The following is a 25103-nucleotide window of genomic DNA, read 5'->3' as shown; positions in this document are numbered from 1 at the left end:
TGCTAATAGCAACTCTAAAACCCATCAGCCTTGTGGCAGAGACCCATCTCACTCCATTATGATTTATGCAATCATAGCTCATTAACCGGATGCCAGGATCCATTGTATTTGCATTTCTGTCATGGCCAATACAGAAATAGAACTATTGGCAGATGGGAGGGGGCAATAGTAGGAAACATGGTGGGAATATGTTCAGTGCCTCTGCACCATTGCTCAAAGCAAATCTGGCTGTTCTAATCTCTCCCCCTCTGATGCCATGGCTGCTTTCAGCTTCAAAAAAAGACACTGGAAGATCTGATCATGGTGATCTGCATGTGCAGTTTGGCATGCGTTATGTGAAACACTCACTTGGCTATGAATAAGATGAGTGGTATTTTTCCCTAATCATATAGAAGGATGGGGTAGAAATTTGTTTGGTTTGCAATTTAGTGTGATTGTGCCTATATTTGTACATTTAGACCCAAATGTCAATACTCCAACATTGATATTGGTCCAAATTCTGCCATGTTTGTGTATGTGTGTTATTTTATTTAATGTACATTCTACCTTCCTTCCCATCAGAGAACCCAATGTAGCTCATAACAAATTAGAACAAAGTACAGGGGGGAAACACCAAACACCTGTGTAGATAATGTATAGTTTAAGGATAAGTGTATCTGAAATATGTATTTACTAAAAATGATGATAAAAGTGGATTACATTTGGAAAATTGTTTGCAATTATACGCGGAGAGAGAGAGAAATTGTGTTAGAGCGGATGCTTTAGGAGAAATGCAAACAAAAATATTTATGGATGTTCGTGTTGATTTTTTTAAAGTTGGAGCCATACCAAAATAAAGATGAGTAAAATCAGAAAATGAGAGAAATGAGTACAGGTAGGTTTAGCCATTCTTTGTTTCAAGTAATTTCTGCTAGAAATTGAGATTGCTTATTTTATTTATTTATTTACAGTATTTTTATTCCGCCCTTCTCAGCCCAAAGAGGACTCAGGGCAGATCACAATGTACATATGCATGGCAAACATTCAGTGCCATTAGACATAAGACACTCACAGACAAAGACACAGAGGTTATTTAACATTCTCCAGCTTCTGGCTTCATGAGGGTATGCTTGATTCCGGCCACAGGGGGAGCTGCCGTTCACCGTCCACTTGTGACCCCGAGTCCTTGATGGAGTGCTTCCTCATTCCTTTTCTGCATGCTGTTGGAAGTTTTTTATGGTGTTGTAAATTTGTTAAATGAGCCTCCCCACATAAAGTGGTACCTATATTTATTCATTATTTAAACTTATATGCCGCCACTCCCCTAGGGCTCGGGGCGGCTTACAAGAAAGGCTAAAATCTAACAATTTAAAAACATCTTTAAAATATCTTTAAAAAATAAATCTTAAATCTTATTTCCTACTCGACAGATGCAACTGTCTTTGGGGCAGCATAGATCAACAGAAATCTAGACTATTAGTGGTTGGGATCTCACTCCGACCCAGGCTGGCTTTGAACTCATGACCTCTCGGTCAGTAGTGATTTATTGTAGCTGGCTACTAACCAGCTACGCCACAGCCCAGTCTTTATTATATGTGATTATTATATGATTATGAAATGTTATGATTCACAAGTGACTAGAACTCAAAAACAAATAGAAAAAGCTTGTTGTAAAAAATTATTTTGTGGAATTTTCACAAAAAATATAATGAACTGCGAAACATTTTTTCCAATTTTGTTCAGGAGTTTTGTAATCCCAATGAGCAGGAAGAAACATTGCAAATAGTGTTGACCTCTTGCCTGAAGGTGAGATAATGGAAGTTTTCAATCTTTAGCCTCATTGAGATGAAGACTAAGGTAAAAGATGTTAAGTCCAGTCGTGTCTGACTCTGGGAGTTGGTGCTCATCTCCATTTCTAAACCAAAGAGCCGGCATTGTCCATAGACATCTCCAAGGTCATGTGGCCACAGGCATGACTGCATGGAGCAGCATTACCTTCCCGGCAGAGCAATACCTATTGATCTACTCACATTTGCATGTTTTTGAAGTGCTAGGTTGGCAGAAGTTTGGGCTAACAGCGGGTGCTTATTCTGCTCCCAAGATTCGAACCTGCGACCTTTTGGTCCGCAAGTTCAGCAGCTCAGCGCTTTAACACACTGCGCCACCAGAGACCCCCATATGAAATGAATCATCCCCATACGAGATGAAGACTACTCACACTTAAATAACCCACTTTTAAAGAGACCCAGATCCTTCCATGACAGAGTCCTTTCTCGGTTGCCCTCTTACATGTTTTGGTTGCCGCATTGTTTCTTACTGTACTGGCAACTGTGTTATTAACTTGCTGATTATAGAGATAATGGTATTTAATTAAACTACTTTCCAGCTTACTACTGTTTAGGGAGCTTTCTAATTAATCTTTATGTAATTGCTTTGCGATGGAGTATAGCAAAAGTAGTGAAATTATACATTCTCCTTGCATTGCATCTCATTTTGGAATATAAGCACTTGTTAACAACGAAAGAGCAAAGAGGTCAAAATCGAACACCTGCATTTTCTTTTCTGCTTCAGGGGCGGATTCAGCCACCTAGGTATCCAAGGGAAACTTCTTAAGCACTAACTCCAGGTGCTGGGGAAATCTATTTAAGATGCTTAAAAATGTTTTGGGTATTATTTGAGAAGGGACAGGAGAGCAATTCCTTTGATATGAATCCATTTACAGATTTTGTAGGCTGGTAAGGAATTGCAAAGCAGGGAAGTTCCTAAAAAAAAATCACATATGCATGCCCAAGAAGGAGGGGGACAAAGAGAAAGAATAAAACATGGGACATAAAATATGAACATTAGCACAAAGTACCATATATACTCGAGTATAAGCCAAGTTTTTCAGCCATTTTTTCGGACTGAAAAAGCCCCCCTTGGCTTATACTCGGGTGAGGTTAGCTGGTTAGCTTATATTCGGGCCGGCTTATACTCGAGTATATATAGTACATTTATTATTTTTTCTCTATTATCATTGGTATTATTATATTTATTGTTTTATTCTATTGATTATTATGATTACATTTATTATTTTATGCTATTATTTTTTACCATTACATTTAATTTACTCTATTTTTATTATTATCAATACATTTATTATTTCACTCTGATATTCTTATTGTTACTTTTATTATTTTACTCCATTAATTTATTATTATATTACATTTATTATTTTATGATATTATTGTTACCATTACATTTATTTTACTCTATTTTTATTATTATCAATACATTTATTATTTCACTCTGATAATCTTATTGTTATTACGTGTATTATTTTACTCCATTTATTATTTTACCATATTTATGATTATAATTACATTCATTATTTTACTCTATTATTATTAAAAGGATACATGAGCCCATTTAAATTGAAGAAGATGAGAATAATGATTTAATCAGAGTTGGACAGTCTTATCTTTTATTATAGTTTCATGTAAATATTAATTTTTTTTTACTGATGCCTCAATTAATGTAATTCGATTGGTATCTATTTTTATTTCTGAAATTTACCACTCTCGGCTTATACTTGAGTCAATGTTTTCCCAGTTTTTTTGCGGTAAAATTAGGTGCCTCGACTTATATTCAGGTCAGCTTATCATTGAGTATATACGGTATGTAGAAAACTATATCATACCAGGAAATGCTGGTTTCACATAAAAATGCAAGAGTTTAAACTGTAACACTATGTAACAAATTTTGAAAAATGTTCTTGTTCCTGGTTTGAAAGTCTTATTTCCTGTTTAATTGTGTGATTATTACTTTGAAAGTAGTTGTTCTATTCCAGAAACTTCATTTTTGTGGCTGCTACAAATGATGTTGAATTGGTTGAGACTCGATGAGATATTAATTGAAAAACGATATCATAAAGTGCTGCAGGATGTCCTGCCAAAACAAAGTTTTTGCAGTTTAATAAACTTTTTCCATGTTTTTATTCTAGAGCCAGTTAGGAAATTACATTTATAACCCAGGGACAAAATTTGTGTTACATAGCGTAATTAGACATTTATTAAGAGAAATAAGTACAGAAATATATATATACTTCTAAAACAAAGTTTAAAAAATCACCACATGGCAGAACTAGGGGTTCCTTTACATTACACAATTATAGCACTATGATTCCATTTGACAACCATAACTTCGTCCTACGGCACCCTGGAGTATGGGAAGGCACTAGAACTCTCTAGTTGATAATTCTCCCTAAACTGCAACCTCTAATATCCTATAGGGTAGAACTGTAGCAGTTAATGTGGAATCGTAGTGCTAAAGCTGTTTAGTATGACATGGCCCCAGGTGGGAGTGAACGTAAGGTCAGAAAAATGACAACTTGAACCATATGAAATATGGCAGCTTTCCCCATATCTAGGAGGGTTGAATGAAAAGTAATGCCTCCACCTTCGTAACTCAACAGATGGCAGTACTGATATGTGGCAGGTACAGGCTTGTTCAGTAGACTCTCCTCTACAGTTCCATTTGGCGGGAAAACTTAGCATTGAACGGTTGTGTTGTTAAAGTGCGAAGTATGGAACCCTGCGCAGACGGTCGGTCAATGTGACTTAAGCAACATGCAGTCATTGAATTCTTGACAGCAGGTGTCACCCCAAAGGAGATTCACCAGAGAATGCAAGCTATTTATGGTGATTGTGTTGATGTGAGTCCTGTGCGTCGTTGGGTGAGTACGTTTAAATATGTTGAGGTGGGAACATCTGACTTGCATGACAAACCAAGAGTTGGACGTCCTGTGACAGCAGCCACCGAGTTTCACAAACAAAAGGTTGACAGATTGATTCAAGATGATCGTCGTATCACTCAGAGAGAAATTTCAAGCATAATCGGCATTTCACAAGAACGTGTGGGTCACATTATTGCTTTCCTTGGCTGTCGGAAGATCTGTGCACAATGGGTACCCAGGATGCTGACACCTGAAATGAAAGTGCACAACTTGAAATTTGCCAGGAACTCCTCTTGCATTACGAGAATGAAGTACTGCCTTTCGCCTTTGGGGTGACATCTTCTGCTGTCAAAAATTCAATGACTGCACGTTGCTTAAGTCACTTTGACCGACCGTCTGCACAGGGTTCCTTACTTTGCACTTTAACAACACAACCGTTCAATACTAAGGCTTCCTGCCAAATGAACTGTAGAGGAGAGTCTACTGAACAAGCCAGTACCTGCCGCATACCAGTACTGCCATCTGTTGAGGAGTTACGAGGTGGAGGCATTACTTTTCATTCAACCCTTGTATATCTGGGACAGGGATTCAGCAACCAGACATCAAGGAAGTGTTTGAGTATGTAATGTGGAATCTTTCTCACTTTGCTCAACTGTAGCACTTTGATATCACTTTAACTGACCTGGTCCCATCATGGGAAACATTTGTGTTGTAGTTTTACATTGCACTGGACCTCCAACAAACTAGAAATTCCATGATTCCCATAGCGTTAAACCATGGCAGTCAAAGTGGTGTCAAGCTGCATTCGTTCTACCTTGTAGGTACACCCTCATATAAGAATGGAGCAAGTAGAAATGTACATTTCAAGGTCAGATGTTGTGATAGAAGGAAGGGTTGTCAAGTGGCATATTCTTGCATCCACAGCTAATGAACTGCATTGAATTCCAAGAGTGGGTTTGTTGCTAATCATAGCTGGTGAAAATCTATATACCTATCACTGTGGAGAGATCGTAACAAGCAGAGAATAATTTATTGCTTTGACATTAATTGTTTACAAAAATAAAATTATTATTATTATTATTATTATTATTATTATTATTATTATTATTATTATTATTGACACAACGACATAGCAAACATGATAGACATGCTGGATTTTGTTTATTATTATTATTTTATTATGACACAGCAAACAAGATAGATATGCTGGATTTCGTATCACAAAATCACAAGTCGAACACTTCCCAAGTGTCTAGGACTGTGTGATGTATTTTCGGATGATGTGCGCAGATCCCAGTAGGGTGGCCTTTTGCAGTTGACAGATCGTGATTTTGTCAATGTCTATTGTTTCCAAATGCCGGCTGAGATCTTTTGGCACGGCACCCAATGTGCCAATCACCACCGGGACTACCTGCACTGGTTTATGCCATAGTCTTTGAAGTTCAATCTTGAGGTCCTGATAGCGGCTGAGTTTTTCCTGTTGTTTTTTGTCAATGCGACTGTCACCTGGATCAATGATCCAAACATTTTTCTTTTCCACAACTGTGATGTCTGGTGTGTTGTGTTCCAGAACTTTGTCAGTCTGGATTCGGAAGTCCCACAGTATCTTTGCGTGCTCATTTTCCAATACTTTTGCAGGTTTGTGATGCCCACCAGTTTTTTGCTGCTGGGAGGTGGTACTTGAGGCATAAGTTCCAATGAATCATTTGGGCCACATAGTTGTGCCTCTGTTTGTAGTCTGTCTGTGCGATTTTCTTACAGCAGCTGAGGATATGATCAATGGTTTCGTCGGTTTCCTTACACAGTTTGCATTTTGGGTCATCAGCTGATTTTTCGATCTTGGCCTTAATTGCATTTGTTCTGATGGCTTGCTCCTGGGCTGCAAGGATCAGGCCTTCTGTCTCCTTCTTCAGTGTCCCATTTCTGAGCCAGAGACAGGTCTTCTCCTTATCTGCTTTTCCTTCAATTTTGTCAAGGAGCTTTCCATGCAATGTTTTGTTGTGCCAGCTGTCAGCTCTAGTTTGTAGTGCGGTTTTCTTGTACTGGTTTTTTGTCTGCTGTGCTTTGAGGAGTTTCTGATTTTTGACTTCAATCAAAGCAGGTTCTTCACTTTGCATTACATATTCTGCTAGGGCATGTTCTTTTTCTTTGACTGCTTGTTTTACTTGTAAGAGTCCTCTGCCACCTGATCTTCTAGGCAGATGATGATGATGATGATTATTATTATTATTATTGTGGTTCTGGTTTGTTATTATTGTTATTTGCCATCACATTTGATATGGCACAACCCTATGAATTAAGAGACCTTGAAGAGCTCTGGCCATCAGCTATTCTGCTCAGGTCTAGCAGACTCAGTTTCATTGCTTCCTTGACTGTATCAATCCATCTGTCATCCAATCTCCTTTTCCCACTGACTTCCTACTGTGGTTTGTGTGGATATAACTACAGCAATAGTTATAGGAATCTGTATCTCAGGCTCATACTGTATTCAACATCTGCAGCACCAGTCCAAATACTTTCACATTCAGAGCTTTGCATGTATTTCCTTAAAACTACCGTTTTATCACCTCTGTTTTTCTCATGCCCTGAAACCAGTTTCAGAAAAAAATATGTCTCTTGAATATAGGAAGAAGGCATATTAACACTTCCCCATCCCCATGTGTGCATTGTAAGTCTCTAAACAGAGCACTTAGCTAGAGAGAAAGAGAGAGACTCAGCCGAGTGTAATGAATTTTATTACATAGCAGCTGTTCAAATAAAGGAAAACAAATTTGCCTTAATAGCTACTTGATGAAGAGTCCCTGGTCTTTTTAGAAAGACAGAAGCAATGTGAATGGGTCCATGGCAGTAACATACAGCAAGGTCATGGGTGTTTTCGTACTAAGGAGAATCTAGTTTCTCAATATCATCATGTCAATGTCAGAGCCTTGCATACCATAAAACAGATATGGGGCATGCACAGTCCTCAAAATGCTGGTTATCAATTCCCACAATTCCTCAATACTATTCTAAATAGTCCTCCAACATTTGTAAAACCAAGCAATTCTTATCTTTGCTCTGGAAACTAACATCTGTGCTTCTATTCAATCTCATGTGAGATATGTCCCTCGACATTCAACCCCTTTTTAAATATCAGATAATGTTGGCATTGGCCATGATAACTCAGGAATTTGCATTTGCTGCTCACTGGAGTTCATATCCATATTATGGCACAAATCTCAACGTTCCTAAATATCCAATTTAAGAAATCCAGAGATTTCTTCTGATAAAATAACTGCAGTGCTGCTAACCCTTAATTGAAAGTGAAATGAAGCCATTGTTTTGGGGCTCATTGGGCAAGGTCCATAGCAGGACATGAATAGATGAGGTTACCACTTGTTGTAGCCTGGTCAGATTCTGAGTGCTTAGAAGATGAGAAAGGGGATGCTGGGCTAGATTCGGAGAGCCCAGAGGAAGGTAGAAGTGGTCTGGAGAGAGTTGTTTAGGAACCTTCTGGCAGTTCCCATGGAACTGGAAAAAGCAATATCAGTTCTCATGAGAATCTGCCAGTAGTGCAAGCTGAGAGAAATGTGGGAGATTAATGTTTGTCCAGATCAAGGCCCTTGGATCTTTGGAGGCAGAGTGTACAACAGAAACAGACTCACTTTTCCCAGCAGCTTAGAGATAAGGAGAGGAAAAGCAGGTGTGTAAGGAATGATGTCATGGGTGGGATTGAGGCCTTTTAAGTGGTTTTCTGCTGGTACAATCTTTTGTATTCAGGTGAACAGCTCTCAGTTCCTGGTCCTATGTTTTTGGATTCATGTATTCAAGTTTCTAAGTTTGTTCCTGTTTCTAGTTTCATATGTGGCATAGGTTGCCCACCTTGGATTCATGCTATCATATATATATATATATATATATATATATATATATATATAATCTTTGGATTGACTCTTTAAACTGGATTTGGATTTGGAAATGACTTTTTGAACTTTGATGATTGCCCTTTTTAATTTGTTTATTTTTATATATTATTCTCTTAATAAACTTTTATATACTGATTTACCTGGTTCGTGGTGGAAATGTGTTTCAGGGCTCTAGTGCAACACCACTTTTCACTAGAGAACCATGGAGAAGATTGAGATATCACTTCGAGGCCCAACCTATGTCATGCTTGTAAATATACCAAAGTTTATGTGGATTATTGACTTTACATACTGTAGTGTGTAGATTATTGACTTTACATACTGTAGTATGTAGATTATTGACTTTGCATACTGTAGTATGTAAAGATTACCCCATGCTGATCTGCATATCTTAAATTGTTGCTCTTCCTTCCTCCAGTAGTCATATCTCTTTCTTCTGTGTATAATCCTGCTTTACATATGATATGTTCAACATACATGCTTAACAGACAGGATGACAAAATGCAGTCTTCCCAAACCCAAACTGCCAACTGGAACTCTTAGTTACACATTGGTGAATGTTTTAGTGCAGTGGTTCTCGACCTGTGGGTAACCAGATGTTTTACTTTCAGAAATCCCATCCAATTTACCAGCTGTTAGAATTTCTGGGAGTTGAAGGCCAAAACATCTGGGGACCCACAAGTTGAGAACCACTTAGTTAATTCTGGCCAATGTCAATAAGATACTGGAAGCCACATATGTCACACAAAAATGTTACTAACTTTGTCCCGCAGTTTGAGGGTCTGTGCGGTATATATTTAGTGCACTGGAATGGGAACTGGAAAATCCAGATTTGAGTTCTCAGTGGGCTCTGAAATTCACTGGGTGACTGCTGGGCCAGTCCCTCCCTTTCAGCTTGCCTTATTTCACAGTATTGTTGTGAAGATAAAACCCAGGGAGAGAGAAGAGAATGCTGCCTTAAGCTCATTAGAGAAAAGATATAATTATAAAGGCAATAAATAAGTAACTAAATCACTACTGGAGTTGCTGAAAGACCTGGCAAAAGTCACCAATTAATGCCCATTACTTTTCAGATAAGATACATTGATGCTGCAACACAAGAGCATACATAATAAAGAGGCTGAGAGCCAGTGGGAAGGGAGGAGCATATGGAATATACATGTAACAGAATAAAAAATAATAAATCACTCAAGGGGAAATTTTGTGTAAATTTTGTACAGCAGCAGAATAAGAGGGAGGCTGCAAACTTTTCTTCTCTCCCCCGCAGAGCTGAGAACTCACCTTCCAATTCCTGTTCCTTATCTTCCTTTGTCCATAGTTGCTGACAGGAGCTAAACACTTCCATCCATCCCTACCTATTACTTGTATTTAATCAAATGGCTCAGCAATAACATGTTTGGCGACAGCCGACTTAGTTACCCTGCTGAGATAAAGGGTTGATCAATGTTCTATTATTCTTTCATTTATTGGCTTTCCTTTCTTCTGGGTTAACTTTTAGCTCCAATTGCTTTAAACTCACAGCAGCTCAGTAATTTAGTATTCCTTACTACATAGGTGGGGGCTGCATCCAACCCCTGAATTCAGCATTGAAGGTCCATGGTGACCCTACCAATCTCCCAAAGCCTCAACCCAGCTTTGGGAGTGTTCTTGTGTGCAGAAAGCTACCCAAATCCCCCCAAACACATTGCAATCCTGACAAAAATCCAAATAATTTTTTCAGTTCATCAAGAAAGAGAGCTGGAGGAGATGCCTCCAAATGCTAGCGAGCAAAGACAAATTAATTAAGTATTTGATGCAGACCCTCAGGCACAGCTAAAGACCACTATGAGATACTCTCTAAATTCTATTGGGCATGTGAGCATGGGCTAAGTTGAGACTTGATAGAAGAAAATCAGTTTCTCTCTGACTGGTATTGAAAGCAACTTCAGTCCTCCTCATGACCACCAGACAATTTTGTTGAGCGTCTTGGATTTATGAATCATAGAAGCATAGAATCATAGAATAACAGAGCTGGAAGAGACCACGGGCCATCCAGTCCAACCCCCGGCCAAGAAGCAGGAAATCACATTCAAAGCACCCCCGACAGATGGCCATCCAGCCTCTGTTTAAAAGCCTTTGAAGAAGGAGCCTCCACCACAGTCCGGGGCAGAGAGTTCCACTGCCAAACAGCTCTCACAGTGAGGAAGTTCTTCCTAATGTTCAGGTGAAATCTCCTTTCCTGAAGTTTGAAGCCATTGTTCCGTGTCCTAGTCTGCAGGGCAGCAGAAAACAAGCTTGCTCCCTCCTCCCTATGACTTCCCCTCACATATTTATACATGGCCCTCACCATGTCTCCTCTCTGCCTTCTCTTCTGCAGGCTAATCATGTCCAGCTTTTTAAGCCACTCCTCATAGGGCTTGCTCTCCAGACCTTTGATCATTTTAGTTGCCAACCGCTGGACACATTCCAGCTTAGAGTCAACATCTTCCTTCAATTGTGGTGCTCAGAATTAGACACAGTATTGCAGGTGTGGTCTGACCAAGGTAGAATAGAGGGGGAGCATGACTTCCCTGGATCTAGACACTATACTCCTATTGATGCAGGCCAAAATCCCATTGGCTTTTTTAGCTGCTGCATCACATTGTTGGCTCATGTTTAACTTTTTGTCCACGAGGACTCCAAGATCTTTTTCACACAATCTGCTGTCGAGCCAGTCATCCCCCATTCTGCATTCCATTTTTTCTATAAAAGACCTTCAGACTGCTCACTGACTTCTCACTTGGATGTTGTTCAAATTTATAGCTTCTTGATCTCAGATTGTTGTTTCCTGAAGCTTTCATGCTTCAGCTTCTCAACCCTTGTAATAGATGATGCCCAGATCCTCTGGACCCCAACCAACTCACAACCTTTGAGGGCCATGGTCTCTTAAATGGTTATGTAGAACAGGTTGTGTCACATGATGAAATTATATCTGCTGCACAACTGTGAAAGGTGCAACAGCCCCAACTCTTATTTCACCTGGCAACCATGTTCTCCTATCCGTCATGTTTGAAAGCATGAAAATACATTCCACTCAAATTGAAGTCAGCTTCTAATGCCACAAAGGGATGGGGGTGCCCCCACCGAGACCAAGGAATCTCTCTGTCGCCGCTTTCCTATTCCCTACATAAATGAACAGCTAACTTAAATTTGCTAGGTTAATTAATGCCAGTCATTCCATGGCACACAATTTGTCTCACATTCTGGCATGTCTATCTGGTGAACAGGAAAAGTCCTCTAATGAAAGAATAAACATGTGTTTATGATGGAAAGAGTGCAAGCCATCTGCAGAGGCTATGCAACAATGCACTTCACAATTCTTGGCAGCTTTCAAGTAGCAATCGCCAGTGGTTTTTGTTCCTTATGACTTACAATGCTGCAGTCTTGCCCTTGGTCGGCCTCTCTTCCTTTTTCCTTCCATTTTCCTCAGCATTATCTTCTCCAAGCTTTCCTGTCTTCTCATGATGTGGCTATAATACTTCATCTTTGCCTCCAATATCCTTCCTTCCAATGAGCAGTCGGACATTATTTCCTGGAGGATGGACTGGTTGGATCTTCTTGCGGTCCAAGGCACTCTCAGGATTTTCCTCCAGTACCAAAGTTCAAAAGCGTCTATCTTCCTTCGCTCAGCCTTCTTTATGGTCCAGCTCTCTCATCCATAGGTTACTATGGGGAATACCGTTGCTTTAACTATGTAGACCAGGGGTCCTCAAACTTTTTAAGCTGAGGGCCGGTCCACAATCCTTCAGACTGTTGTGGGGCCGAATTATCATTTGAAAAAAAAAATACAAATTCCTACGCAAACTGGACATGTCTTATTTGTAGTGAAACAACAACAACAACAACAACGAAAAAACAATACAATATTTAAAAATGAAAACAATTTTAACCAACATAAACCTATCAGGATTTCAATGGGAAGTGTGGGCCTGCTACTGGCCAATGAAATAGTCAAGTTAATTAGGGTTGTTGTTGTTGTTGTATGCCTACAAGTCATTTCAGACTTTGGCCAAGCCTAAGTCTAAAATTAATTATTTATTTACTGCATTTATTTACTACATTTATATCCCACCCTTCTCACCCGAAGGGGACTCAGAGCAGCTATATGTACATACAATATATTATATTATTAGCATAGCACAATATTAGCATTATATATTACTATATTGAACTATACCACTATACTATTATATGTTATGTAATATATAACATATAATTAATATTATTATATGGTATTATTATTAGTCTTATATTGTATAACATAATATTATTATCAATATTATACGTATATACAATATTATATTATTAAAACTAATACTAAACTATTATATTATAAAACTTAGGGCGGGGCCAGGTAAATGACCTTGGAGGGCCGCATCTGGCCCCCGGGCCTTAGTTTGGGGACCCCTGATGTAGACCTTCGTTACCAGTGTGATGTCTCTGCTTTTCACTATTTTATCAAGGTTGGTCATTACTCTCTTCCCAAGAAGTAAATGTCTTCTGATTTCCTGGCTGCAGTCTGAATCTGCAGTGATCTTTGCGCCTAGAAATATAAAGTCTGTCACTGCCTCCACTCTTTCTCCCTCTATTTGTCAGTTATTAATCAGTCTGGTTGCCATAATCTTGGTTTTCTTGATGTTTAACTACAGCCCAGCTTTTGCACTTTCTTCTTTCACCTTGATGATAAGGCTCCTCAGCTCCTCCTCACTTTCAGCCATCAGTGGTATCATCTGCATACCTAAGGTTGTTAATGTTTCTTCCAGCAATTTTAACTCCGGCCTTGGATTCATCAAGCCCGCACGTCACTCTTGAATTAGTACTTAAAGTCAATTTGTTCTCCCAGTAAATATGAGAACTGTTATAACTGGCTCATTGGTATGACTCAACATTGCATTGTTGGGCTTTTCTTGGCAGAGTGTTCCAAGGAGAAGTCTTGTAGTGTCTGTACTGAAAATGTTACCTTTATACCACTGATGGTTGCTGTCATTTTTTAGATCCAAAGGCTGCCATTTCTGTCACGTCAGACTTTTCCCATTGCTCTAATTGAACTGATCTCTGTGTGACAGTGCTGGGAATTTCGTCTAGCAAGTATCTGGTGCTGTGAGTAATCCTAGCGATCCCTGAACAGATTGAACATCAAAACAGCATATCTTCTCTCCTCAAAGAATCAACAACACATGCATGGTGGGGAGGGGGAAAAAAGCGAGGAGTGTTAAAATGACAAATTCTATAGTAAATATTTAAGGATACATTTAAAAGACAAATGACAAAGTGGAAGATTAATTGTGTGGAGAAGAGTGCTGGGAAGAAAAGCAATTAAGTGCTGTGAATAAAGAAACAGCAGCCACATTCAAGTTGGGCTTCACAACATCTGGATCTGAGACCCAAGAAGCAGCAGAGAAAGCCTTAATGATAATGCAGATAGCAATGAAAAACTCTGCAGAAGCGTTAGTGGCTTACAACACTGTCAATGCAAAACTCTTGGTAGGAATGCCTGCTGTTGGGAAAAGGACTGAAATGCGGACACTGAAAATGGCCCAGGGTTTATCCAATTGCACACCCCTAATAATCAATGCCATGATTTTAGCATGTATTTCCTTTTTTAAGTACAATATTGAAAATAAATACTGAATTTGTCAATTGCTTCATCCTGACTTTACTGGTAAAATCTGTACTGACCACGTTGGGAGATATGTACAATGTTGCAAATAGTATAAAAGCATACTGTGGTGCTCCATGGATATTTCTTGTCCAGACCCAGAATGCTCAGTTTGAAAATGGATACGACAATGTTAAAACTTAGAAATTGGAAGATTAATGCATTAATATTAATAACCAAAATGTTTGATTAATCAAATTACTATTAATTAAATTTTCTATCATGAAGTTAGTTTTCCAAACAATCCATAGGATTTACAGCAGTTGTTGTCATTGATCCATAGGGGAACATTTTGGTCAGTATATTCAAAGGTGTTTTTTTCAGAGTTGTTGTAAAAGTGTTCTTTTCTGAATTGGAATTTTTCAAAATTGTCCATAAGATGTTATTTGAGGATGGTGGGAGGTCAATACATTTTTGGAAATAGGTTTGGAAATCGCATTAGGAAATACCGCCCTAAAACATCAGATCTCCAAGCATACCTTCCACTTGATTTTCAAAATATTTGCAATATGTGAGTAAAAATAAATACATTATAGGATTACAAAGGGTTTTGTTGATTTTTGCCCCAAGTGAAAATATATAGTAGAATAATGTTGTTGTTGTTGTTGTTGTTGTTGTTGTTGTTGTTGTTGTTGTTGTTGTTGTTGTTGTTGTTTGTATTCAAGTCATTTCTGACTGAAGGTAATCCTATCATGGGGGTTTCTTGCCAGGATTTGTTCAGAGGGGGTTACTTTTGATTTCCTCTGATGCTGATATCCATCCATTTCCTTCCTCTGATCCAAAACAGGACTCATTTTTAATCCTTCTTCGTTTTTCTTCAATTATTCCCCAATTGCAGCTCTTCATTTGCTTCCCAGCACTAATGTTCCCTGGGCAGCCATCAGAGGCCAAGTGGATAAACTGGTTTGGTAATTGAGCAATATGATCCATTTACAGATGTTGATCTGTAAATTTTGTGAATTAAGCCACATTAGGGGAGAAATGGAGGTGAGTTGATAGTTTAATGAATTAATTAACTCGTTATTTCCAAGAACTATTCCTTCCTATGAGAAAAAAAATTAGCAGCAATTTGCGCACAAAAAAATCTCATCAATCATTGTTATCTTTTACATACATGTATATTTTGCTGTTTTCCAAAAGCTATTGTGCTGATCATAAAGAAAATGTTTATTTGAATTCATAAACCCAGTTCCCATCAGTCAGGTAGCTGATGCCAATAATATATTGTTAATGATGGTCGAAAGACTGAAAAGGAACAACAGTTTTTTCATTTATCATTCATTAATTGTTTTAAGAAATCACCATATTCCTGATTAAATGGTCAATTTGTAAGTCATAATGTGCACCTTGCTTATCTGCTATTGCAACCTCATTGTTTTTAATTCGATGTTTTAATACCGCGTTGTGTTTTTTTGGTTACTGTGTATATATTACTATTGGTTTTTGTTATTGTTCTTAGATGTTTCATATTTTATTATTGTTTTGTATCTGATTTTGCTGTAAGCTGCCCCGAGTCCCCTTCAGGGGAGATGGAGGCGGGATATAAATAAACATTATTATTATTATTATTATTATTATTATTATTATTATTATTATTAATTACACAAAAGCCCATTTCCAGCTGTACACATTTTGTCCAGGTAACGTTACAACAATGGCAATAATAAAAATATCAAGCTAGAGTTTGGACCAAACTTTTTAGAAAATGCAGTAAAAAGGTACTACAAATTTCCAAATGGGTTTAGTCAAATTTGAGAGGCTCCTTCATTCCTCAGTGAAAGAATTGGAACATATGAGAGATGAACAAGATACCCAGTAACATCATTAAAGTTATGAAAAACAGAGGCTGGAATCATGTTGCCCTTCAGAATTTGTTGGACAGCATCAATGGAAGCCATGTAATTCTAATGGACTATATGAATGTTACATTATTTCCCCCTTACCATGAATTCTGCTCATATTAAATTTTTATTCATCTCCAAAATCGCTAGCATTATAAATAGTGAAATATTCCCTAGACCATTTTTCTAAGTGATCAACTGATGTTCTAAGTTTTTGAAATGCTAGCGATTTAGGGAATAAAAAAAAGCTTCATCTGGAAAAACAAACTTCCTATTTGTAAGGGAACACCTCTGGTCAGTCTTGGATCAGCCTTTGCTCATCTAGTCAGTGATCAGAGATGATGGGAGCTATAACTCAAAACAAGAGCCAGCCTGGTATAGTCGCTTGAGCATTGGACTACAGTTTTGGAGATCAGGCTTAAAGGCCATACTAAGCCTGGAGCTACACTGCCCATATTCTGGGATCTGACCCCAGAATATCTGCTTTGAACTGGATTATATGAGGCTACACTGCCAGATATTCTGGGATAAGAAGATAATATGGGATTAGATCCTGGGATATAGTGCGGTGTAGATCCAGTCTTAGTCATGGAAATGCACTAGAAAGGCTTATGCAAAATACATTATCATAGCTGCAGAAGAAGGCAACAGCCAACCCCTCTGAACAAATCTTGCCAAGAAAACCTTGCAATAGGTTTACCTTAATAATAACAATAATAATAATAATAATAATAATAATAATAATAATAATAATAATAATAATAACTTTATTTTTATACCCCACCCCATCTCCCTGCGGGGACTCGGAGCGGCTTACATGGGGCCATGCCCGCCTACAATACAACAGCAGCAATAAAACAATAAAACACACATACACACACACACACATATATTTGTTGGATATTGACTATACTCATGAACTATAACTATGTTTGGCCTGCCAGTAAGGCAGAAAGTCTGTCATCTTGTGAATAATAATAATAATAATAATAATAATAATAATAATAATAATAATAATAAATATTATTATTATTATTATTATTATTATTATTATTATTATTATTATTATTATTATTCACAAGATGACAGACTTTCTGCCTTACTGGCAGGCCAAACATAGTTATAGTTATAATAAATATTATTATTATTTTATTATGTGTGTGATGTTCGGATGATGCGCGCAGATCCCAGCAGGGTGGCCTTTTGCAGTTGGCAGATCATAATTTTGTCAATGTCTATTATTTCCAAATGCCGGCTGAGATCTTTTGGCACAGCACCCAGTGTGCCCATCACCACCGGGACCACCTGCACTGGTTTCTGTCAGAGTCTTTGAAGTTCAATCTTGAGGTCCTGATAGCAGCTGAGTTTTTCCTGTTGTTTTTCGTCAATGCGACTGTCACCTGGGATGGCAACATCAATGATCCAAACCTTTTTCTTTTCCACAACTGTGATGTCTGGTGTGTTGTGTTCCAGAACTTTGTCAGTCTGGATTTGGAAGTCCCACGGTATCTTTGCATGCTCATTTTCCAATACTTTTGCAGGTTTGTGATCCCACCAGTTCTTTACTGCTGGGAGGTGCTACTTGAGGCATAAGTTCCAATGAATCATTTGGGCCACATAGTTGTGCCTCTGTTTGTAGTCTGTCTATTATTATTATTATTATTATTATTATTATTATTATTATTATTATTATTATGTCGGCCATCGCTGCCCCCAGTTCCTTCAAGGTCAAGCCAGTCCCTTCAAGGATACCATCCATCCATCTCTCCCTTGGTCGGCCTCTCTTCCTTTTTCCTTCCATTTTCCCTAGCATCATTCTCTTCTCCAAGCTTTCCTGTCTTTGCATGATGTGGCCAAAATAATTCATCTTTGCCTCTAATATAATTCCCTGATATGTTTATGTTGGTTAGAATTGTTCTTCATTTTAAACATTGTTTTGTTCTTTCTTTTTTAATTTTCTTTTGTACTGTGTGAATTAGTTCACACAAACACTCTCCATCCATTTGGCATTGGCCCGGTCCATGTATGATATATATATCCATTATATATAATATGTAATATACAAACATTTTTTTAGTGCTCCACAGGAAATTTTTCTTCAAAAAGGGCTCTGTGGCTGGAAAAGTTTGAGAACCCCTATTTTAGAAACTCAATTGGCATTTAATTCAGCTCTGTGTTTTTTAAAATGCCTGTTTATTATAGCAATTGCAATTTAATGGTTTTGCCCAACTTATACGTGCGTAATAGTTTTAACTGTTTGAACTCGTTTTAATTTGTTAGATAGTTTAAAATGTTTTCAGACATCATCTTTTACTGTTTCACATTTTAATTTGTTTGAAATATTTTAAATTTATTTCATTCTGCTCTACCCTGAGTTCTCTAGCTATAGGATATAGCATTTTAATTTGTTAAAAGCCTTTGGGGAAACAGTTGGCCGCATGCTTGCATTTAGGAAAATATTTGTTTCAGTTACATCTGTGGATAGTGTAGCGCATGTTCTGCAGATACTGCAGATTCAGCACTATTGTATTTTGGAGAAAAATACTTTGCATCCTGACACATATCCAATGTGGATACTAACTCTAGATAAACCTTCATAGTTTACGTGATTTGTCCTACTAGAATATACTATGATATTTAATGCCATGTTAAAACTGTTTTTGAAGCATTGCTGTATTTTGTAGCAGGACATGCATAATTTAACTATGCAGTGTGCAAATAACTGTTGAGAATGAGAAAGATGGAGTTGCTCTTTTAAGCACAGTAAACGTATTGGCATTGCAGAAGCTGAACAGGGCAATGACCACCTCCATTACAAATAGGGTCTTACAATATATATATATATATATATATATATATATATATATATATACACACACACACACACACACACACACACACACACACACACACACTAGCCAGAGGGGAAGTTAAAGGTTCAACTCCCCCCCCCCCTCCAAAATATGTCAAGTTAAAAACATCCTGGTTTACTCATAAATTGGTTAACCAAGGGCCGGGCTGTGGTAGCCAGCTCTAATCAATACTGACCAAGAGGTCATGAGTTTGAAGCCAACCTGGGTCGGATTAAACTCCCAACCATTAATAGGTTATCTTGCTGTTGACCTATGCAGCTCAAAATGCAGTTGCATCTGTTGAGTAGAAAATGTAGGTACTGCTTTATGCGGGGAGGCTAATTTAACTAAACTGCAATACCATAAAAAGCCTTCCAGCAGCATGCGGAAGAATGAGGAAGTACTCCATCAAGGACTCGGTGTCACACGTGGCCGGTGAAGCGGCAGCTCCCCCGTGGCCAGAATCAAGCAACCCTCATGAAGCCGGAAGCTGGAAAATGTTACATTGCCTCTGTGTCTGTCTATATATGCCGTATGTCTAATGGCATTGAATGTTCCCCATGTATATGTGCATTGTGATCCGCACTTAGTCCCCTTAAGGGTAAGAAGGGCGGAATATAAATACTGTAAATAAATAAATAAATAAACAAACCAGTTAAAATTCATGAGTAAACAAGGTTTCAGGGGGTGGGGGTGGGGTTGACCCTTTCAGGGGCGTCGAACTCTTAATCCCCCACCTCTGGCTACGACCCTGTATATAACCTTGACATAGAGATGATATGCTCTTAATCAAATATGTCATCCCATGAGAAGAGAAAATAATTGAGAGTTGAAGTAATACATTAAAAAAATTGGTGGGGTCAGACAAGCACATAGGAAGTCACTTTAATTCCAGCCAACAATTGGTGAGTATAGGCATGAAATTTTGCTGTCTTGAACAATCAGAGCTTCCTTGTATCTGTCCCAAATCTTCCATCATTCCACTTTAGCAGACTGTCCTGAGTTCTAGCATTATAAGCATAATTTGATACAGATCTATTATATCTCCACTTGTTCCTCTTTTTTCTAAGCCAAGCAAATAAAAATATTTTAGACTTTAATTGTATGGGTGGCGTGCTGGCCCCTTGATCATGCTATTTGCAGACTAACTTCAAAATATTGAATATAGAACATTCATTCAAAGTCATCAGGACAACACTGATTCCTGGGTCTAAAAGGTAGATAAAAAGGAAGAGCTAAGCCTTCCTGTTGATGATTGTAAGGAGTGTGCAAGTTGGACTTCCCTTTTTAATTAACAGCCTAAGTTAAATGCTATTTTTATATTTAAAAATATACTAGGTGCTCTACATTGCATCAGTGGAGAATGAAATTGCTTTTCTATAATCCTTTCATGGCTTTTAATTTTTTCAGAAAAACGTACTCCCCTACGAACACCTATTTCCTTTATTAAATTTAAGGAAAAAAACAAACCACCTAAAATAAGTATCAAATTACTCTGTGCATAGTTGTTCCTCCTCTTTTTTTAATGAAATATTTCAAAAGAACTGGATTCTATGTATGGTTTGAAAGCAACATCTTTGATTGGAATACAGCAATTACGAGGGTTGAATGAAAACCTTCTGCTATCAAGAATTCAATGACTGCACGTTGCTTAAGTCGCATTGACCGACCGTCTGTGCAGGGTTCCATACTTCACACTTTAACAACACAACCGTTCAATGCTAAGGCTTTCTGCCAAATGGAACTGTAGAGGAGAGTCTACTGAACAACCCAGTACCTGCCGCAGACCTGTACTGCCATCTGTTGTGGAGTTACGAAGGTGGAGGCATTACTTTTCATTCAACCCTCATAGATAAGTATGAGGCTGCCCTTGAAGAGTGTTTCATTCCAGTTATAGATGTTTATGTTAGATAGCCATGGTCTAAATCACAGCTTCTTAAACTATGGTTCACAACCCCAGATGAGGTCCCCTTAGCTAAATGTTTTCGTTCCAAAAATTTGGCAAAGGTAAATCTTTTCTGAACGCCACCTAGTGGCTGCTTTAGACATTTACACAAATCTGTTAGCAACATGCAGTATTTACATTGCACTATGCAAAAGATGCTTCAGCTGTTCTTCATAAATAGAAAGATTAGCCTGTTTAGCAAGCCTTGCAAATGCTGATTTGTTAGCAATAAATGTTTGGGTTTATAAACCTAATATACCACATAAAAATTTCCCATTCCAAAAGGCGTCTTTAGTGAAAAAAAAATGTAAGAAGCCCTGGTCTAAATGACAACATCTAAAAAACTGTATTGTGAGAACTCATAAGTCTTTGAATTGATCTGTGTGAATCCCATATTTCTCTGGAACGCATTCTAACCAAGTATGTGTTATATTCTCACAATGAATTATTTAATCTATTAGTGGTCTTTCCACTCCCTAGAAAGTTGCAATAAGTTAATTGATTAGACATTTTTCTTCTGTAAGTTTGCATCCCAGCTATTTCTTTTTCATGGACTTGTCAGTCTCTTTCACAGTTGATGCATTGTTTCTCCTAGGCTAAGAAGCAAGGCTAGTCATCAATATCTGGGAGACAAATTTCCCTTATTTTTCCCCTTTTTCAGTTGTATCAGCAGTTTCAGAATCCAAGGAATATCAGTCTCAGTCAGTATGAAGTTATCAGCAAGTGTAGCTTATGGGATGTCTACAAAGATAAAAATAAGATATGTGAGAAATAGTGGGCATGCTTTGGAGTTGAACTAAAAGTTCTTAGAAAGATACTTTGAGGCAAGGAATAAGTTTGTGTGTGTAGAAACATGGGAGCACTTTGTACATTAAAAGTATGTGTGAAATATGTCATGGTTCCAACGCAGACAGTTAAGGGAGTTCTTCAATAAGGATAAGAAACAAGGTTTTATGAACAAAGAAACATTCTGAGATAGAACAATGACCAGAAAAAAAACTGATAGCAAAACTTTATAGACATATCCTGGAATGGGCAACTGAGGAAGAAACAGTCAAGGAATGTATGATAAAATGGGCAGCCAACATGGGGAGAACAATTCAAATGGAACAATGGGAAATTATGTGGAATCAGAAAATAAAGCAAATGGATTCATACAATTTGAAGGAAAACTATATTAAAATGTTCCACAGATGGTACATAACACCACAGAAATTAGGTCATTATTCTAAGGACATGAATACCTCTTTTTGGAAATGTAAGCAGCACGAAGGAACCTTTTTCCACATGTGGTGGTCTTGTGATAATGTGAAAAAAATTGGAAAATTATTCATGAAAGTATTCAGAAAATTTTAAAAATTGTCAGCTTAAACCAGAACTCTTCCTTTCAGGAATTACTGAATTGAAGTTAAAAGAAAATGAGGAACTATTGTTTAACTACATGACGACGGCAGCAAGGATTACATATGCAAAGTATTGGAGACAGGAGGAAATACCAGATGTAGACCAATGGCTAATTAAGTTAATGGAAATTAAAAATATAAACTAACATAGATAATAACCAAACATCAAGGAGTGCCGAAGAGAAGTACAGACTGGAAACCACTATTAGACTATATGCGGCAAGAAAAGATCACAATACTAATTTAGAGACGACTGAGGTTTTATTTTTATAGTATTGATTTACAACATTTGAGAATACGCAAAGACAATTTGTAAATTTTGACAGGATACAAAGGCACTAGTAATCGAAAAAATGATCCTGGGATATCTACTTTACCACAGAGAAACAGATTTACAAATGGAAGGAAACTAATCCAGGGGGAAGGTTCCTCCCCGGATGTAACTTGGTATAGATATGGATGGAAGTCAGACAAAGTTTTACTTTTTTTTCTTTCCTTTTTACCCTCTCCCCCCTTCAACTTCCTACTTTCCTATAACTAAAAATGTTCCCCCGCTTTTATTGTTATCTTTTGAAATTTTAAATAAAAATATATTTTTTAAAAAGTATGTGTGAATGTAGTATGTGGGGTGTGTTACTTTCCTAAAATCCCAAAAGACTGAGAAGTAGCCATATTTCAATATCTGAATGGCTGCTGTAAGGAATAGCTTGACCCTTAGGGGGACTTGAAAGTAGGGGAGTGCATGACTTCATTTTTGAGTACCGGATTCAGATGGTTTGGCGGATTCAGTTGCTGGATCCATGAAAATGAGCCTGATACCAGATCTTCCAACCCGATGCAGAGGCAGCGGTGTGTGGGCAGGGCAGCCTCGCAAATCAATAAAGCTATGGCTCCTCCTTTGCTTTCTTCCCCAGCAGGCTCCTCCATCTCTTTCTGAAGGCCTCCCACTCCCATGCCCACTTAAGGCAAATGGGAACTCGCTTTCCCAGCAGCACTTTGAGCAGCACAAACATTGAAGGAGCCTTGTGCTCCCTTCTGGGACATGATGGGAGTTGAAGTTTTTCTCTCTGTATGTCACTTTTTTTGTTGAATGAGCTCCCTCTATCAGCTCCAGCTCCATGTGGGGACATGAGAGAAGCCTCCCACAAGGATGGTAAAAACATCAAAACATCCGGGTGTCCCCTGGGCAACAGCCTTGCAGACAGCCAATTCTCTCACTCCAGAAGCAACTCAAGTTGCTCCTGACACGAAAAAAAAGAGGCCTGGTTGACTATGTCCATTCTCCTCTCCTCTTGTGGCATGAGTTTGGGACTTCAGCTCCCAAAACCACCCCTTGTGTGTGTGTGTGTTTTTTTAAAAAAATGTTATGGTAAAACTTTTTAAAATTCCAAAAAAATTACTGGATTGATGAAATGTTCTGAAACTTGCCAGCCTCGCAGTAGAAAATGTGGCCTGTATAAGTGAGGTGAGTTTCATGCTGACAGGCCTAAAAATTATGGAGAAATGATCCCCTAAAGCAGGGGTCCCCAAACTAAGGCCCTGGGGCCACATGCAACCCATAGAAACCATTTATCCAACCCCTACAGCAGCAGCTCCCTCCTCCTCCGCCGAGGAAGGTGACGCACCTCAGACTAAGTTCACCTTGCTATAGATACCCAGTCAGACACACAGATAGTCTTTTGAAGTTTTTATTAAGCAAAGCAGAATGTAAATAAAGCAAGCAATCAAAAGGTAATTCAAAATTGTAGTGAAAGAGTCAATAGGTCCAAGAGATTCACAAAGTTCATAAATGTCTATTAATCCAAAAGGGCTAAGTCCATAGGTTCAAAGAGCATAGCAGGAACAATAATCCATAAGGCAAAGAATTAGTCCATAGAGTCCAAAGCACAAGATCCAAGAATCCAAGATAATCCACAAGGTGAAGAATTCGTCCATAGAGTCCAAGAACAAGGTCCAAGAATCCACGATAAACCACAAGGCAAAGAGTCCAAAGAACAAGGCCCAAAGATTCAAGAACGCTGGCTAGGTAGAACTTCCACACAGATGAAGCGATGAAATTGTACTGACAAAGAATAGTCTGTGAAAGCATGCTTTAATAACAACTTAGGAATGCATTCCTCTTCCCACAGCTAGATTCAAGTTTGCGCGCCAAACGCTCACTTCTACGGACCTGGGAACCCATCCAAGACAAACGGTCCTCTCTAGATAACTCCTCGTTATCTTGCACCTGGTCAGAAGCTAAACCGTTATCCTCATTATTTTCCAAGGCTGAAGTCTCTCCCTCAATATTTCTCATGTCAGCTTGACCGTTATCTGTTTCTCCTGGAATCAGCAGCTCATCCTGCAACTGCATGTCTGAGCTAACCTCTGCCTCAGACTGCTGATCTTGAATCCCAAATCCAGAATCCCCAGAATCCCCTCCATCTTCATCCAGAATCTGGCCAGCCTGTGGTTGGGATACAACAGAAGGTGCGTGCGGCACGGGTTAGGAGGGAAAGGCGAGCACCTTTCCTGTCTCCTCCCTCACCTCGTGTGTGCCTTCCAAAGCTTTGCTTGTTTATAATGGTATTTTAATTATTATTTGATTAATAATTAATTATTAAGGGGTGCTTTGCTAGTGCTTTTGGTGCACAAAGACAGAAGGAGGTTGGACTAAATGGCCCAAGAGGATCTCTTCCAACCCTCTGTATTATTTTTTATTATGATTATGATTAACACTGAGGCTGTATTTATTCCTGTTTTGTTTTTTGTTTTTTTACTTCAAAATAAGATATGTGCAGTATGCAC

At 38.3% G+C, this 25103-nt stretch overlaps 1 long non-coding RNA gene across 1 annotated transcript in view; it reads left to right on the top strand.

The window, feature by feature from the left end:
- LOC134293608 (uncharacterized) overlaps positions 1–24349 on the top strand; it is a 29553-nt gene extending 5204 nt beyond the window's left edge. Inside the window, exons 3-4 of the long non-coding RNA XR_010000546.1 lie at positions 817–874; positions 22305–24349. This is a non-coding gene — a long non-coding RNA (uncharacterized LOC134293608). The remainder of the gene's footprint in view (positions 1–816; positions 875–22304) is intronic.
- Positions 24350–25103: the final 754 nt, after the last annotated feature.

The sequence above is a fragment of the Anolis carolinensis genome, unplaced genomic scaffold, assembly GCF_035594765.1.
Source record: "Anolis carolinensis isolate JA03-04 unplaced genomic scaffold, rAnoCar3.1.pri scaffold_9, whole genome shotgun sequence".
Classification (NCBI taxonomy): domain Eukaryota; kingdom Metazoa; phylum Chordata; class Lepidosauria; order Squamata; family Dactyloidae; genus Anolis; species Anolis carolinensis.
This window is presented reverse-complemented; position numbering and strand designations above follow the sequence as displayed.